The following is a 2,966-nucleotide window of genomic DNA, read 5'->3' on the forward strand; positions in this document are numbered from 1 at the left end:
AGGAGTTCAAGACCAGCCAGGACAACATAATGAAACTCTGTCTCTACTAAAAATACAAAAACTTAGCCAGGTATAGTGGCACATGCCTGTAGTCCCAGTTACTAGGGAGGCTGAGGCAGGAAAATCACTTGAACTCGGGAGGTGGAGGTTGCAGTGAGCTGAGATTGCGCCCCTGCACTCCAGCCTGAGCAACAGAGCGAGATCCCGTTTCAAACAAAAAAAAAAGTAAACTCTTAAGACTTCCTTGAAAAATTATCATCAGCTTTCAAGAAGGAAATATTCTCATGTACAGATCATACAGATTTCTTGTTTGTTTTGTGTTTTGTTTTTCAGGGTTCTCTATTGACCAGGCTAGAGTACAGTGACATGATCATATCTCACTGCTGTGTCAAACTCCTGGGATCATTCAATCCTCTCACCTCAGCTACTCAAGAAGCCGGGACTACAGGCACGTGCTACCACACCTGACTAAGTTTTTAATTTTTAGTAGAGACAGGGTCTCACTATGTTGCCCAGGCTGGTCTCAAACTCCTGGCCTCAAGTAATCCTCCTGCCTCGGCCTCCCAAAGTCCTGGATTACAGGTATGAGCCACTATGCCCAGTCTATCAAATAGAATTCTATAAGGGCCCTCTTGTTTTTCTCAAGGTAACAAATCTTTGGTTCTTCTACCTGTGGGGACATAGACACAGCACTGAAACTAATTCCTGATGGAATAACCTAGTCTAAGATCCAAACAGAAAAAACAATTACCAGCCACTCTGGCCAAGAGAGATCAAGGCAATTTCTCAAAGTGAGCCCAAGGCTCCGCAGGCATGCCAGGGAAGGATATTGAACAGAAGGCAGTGCGGCTCTACTATAAATGTGCAGTTCCCCTTAATTAAAAATCTATTAGCAAATTTCCTGATAGGCCGTTGGTATTTACAAATATAAACTAATAGCTATTTATTAGAATGTTTATTCTAAGGCCTTCAAATGAGTTTTTCCTTGTAGTGTGATAATTGTTCAGATGGCTTCCTGCTGATTTAATTACTTCAATTAGCGAGGATTCTCCGAGATGCGTTTCCCTCAGCTTTGGATCCTCTGTGTTGTTATCACAGGGGCCTCATTGATTGTAGCTTGAGGGCCAAGCTGTATCTGTGCCACCCACCACCAAATATCAATGTTGAAAAAGTTAAGTCAGTACGAAGAGAAAGTAAAAAGAAATCAGGCCCGCACATTTGTTTTCCACCCCCTTCTTCAGAGACAGAGGATGCTACGGATCCCACACCACTAGGCTGTCTCTTTTGGCTCGAAAGGTTTGGGCTTGCTGTGTTTAGTCATCCGTATTTTCACCTCTTGCCACCTTGTCATCAATGCTGCACTTTAAAAGGTTAGAAGCCCAGTGGAGAAGTATTATGGCTGACCAAAAGAGCACTAGGCTTAGTGCCTGACAACCTGAATGTGGTGGTTCACATTCAGGTCCGCCAATTCTTCAACATACGAAGAGGTGGTATCTAATTGCCCTCCCCTTGAGTGTGGGCTGGGCTTAGTGGCTGTCTTCTAAAAAATAAAATGTGGCAAATGTGACCCTAATTCCTCTACCTTCAAATCCCAACTTGTATTTAAAACAAACAAACAAACAAAAAACAGGTCAGGCGTGGTGGCTCACACCTGTAATCTCAGCACTTTAGCAGGCTAAGGTGGGAGGGTTGCTTGTGACCAGGAGATTGAGAGCAGCCTGGGCAACATAGCAAGACCCCATCTCTACAAAAAAAATAAAAAATTAGTTGGGTGTGGTAGTATGTGCCTATAATCCCAACTACTTGGGAGACTGAAGCAGGAGGATTGCTTGAGCCTGGGAGGTCAAGGTTGCAATGAGCCCGATTGTGCCACTGCACTCAGCCTGGGTGATAGAGTGACACCCTGTCTCAACAACAGAAAAAAAGAAAAGAAAAAGAAAAAATATTCCAAATGTGACAATGTATGACAGGATCATAAACAACATCACAGCTTTCCCATGCGCTGTCTCTCAGGTTATCTGTTCTGAGTGAAGTTAGCTTCAGTATCATGAGAAACTCTGGAGAGGTCCATGCAGCACAGACTCGAAGCCTGCTGCCAACAGTCATGTAGCATGCCATCTTGGAAGTGCATCCTCCAGCCCTAGTCAAGCCTACACCCTGACCAACAGCCTGACGGCCACCCCCATTAGAAACCTTGAGCCAGAACCGCCCTTCTGTTCATCAGCAAACATTTACTAAGCTCTGGCTATGTGCTAGACAGTGTTCCAGGTTCTAGGAACACAGCAGGGACAACTCAAAGAAGGTGCCTGCTTTCACGGCAATAACATTTTAATAGAGTAAACTAATAAACAGATAAAAGCAAATGGAGTAATTCTGGAGAGTGATAGCATTGAAAAGAAATTAAATAAGATCATAGGATAGAATCTACACGGGGAGGCCAGCAGAAGTCTTTCCAAGGGGTGACACCTGAATTGAGATTTGAAAACATGTAAGACCTGGAAAAGAGCATTCTGGATACAGGGAACAGCAAGGGCAAAATCCATGAGGCAGAAAAGAGCTTGGGAATTAGCACTGTGGTGAGCAAGGAGATAGTGCTATGTCATAAGGTCCAAGAAGGTGTTGGGGGGACCAGAACCTGCAAGTCTTCATACGCCAACAGAAAGAGCGACTCTAGTTCCAGGGGAAATGGGAAGTCCATGGAGGGTCTTAAGCAGAAAGGTGCAGAACCCAATGTGCATCTTTCAAAGCTTGCTCTGACTGCTATGTAGAGGTGTGCTGCAGGGTGGGTGTATTAGTCTATTGTTGCATTGCTATAAAGAAATACCTGAGACTGGGTAATTTATAAAGAAAAGAGGTTTAATTGGTCCATAGTTCTGCAGGCTAGACAGGAACTCCTGCCTCTCTTGAGGGTCCTGGGTACATTTCCACCTGGAGCAGGAGCAAGGGCTATATGACCTCTAGAGGAC

Source organism: Rhinopithecus bieti, unplaced genomic scaffold (genome assembly GCF_001698545.2).
Source record: "Rhinopithecus bieti isolate Rb0 unplaced genomic scaffold, ASM169854v2 scaffold_12669, whole genome shotgun sequence".
NCBI lineage: Eukaryota > Metazoa > Chordata > Mammalia > Primates > Cercopithecidae > Rhinopithecus > Rhinopithecus bieti.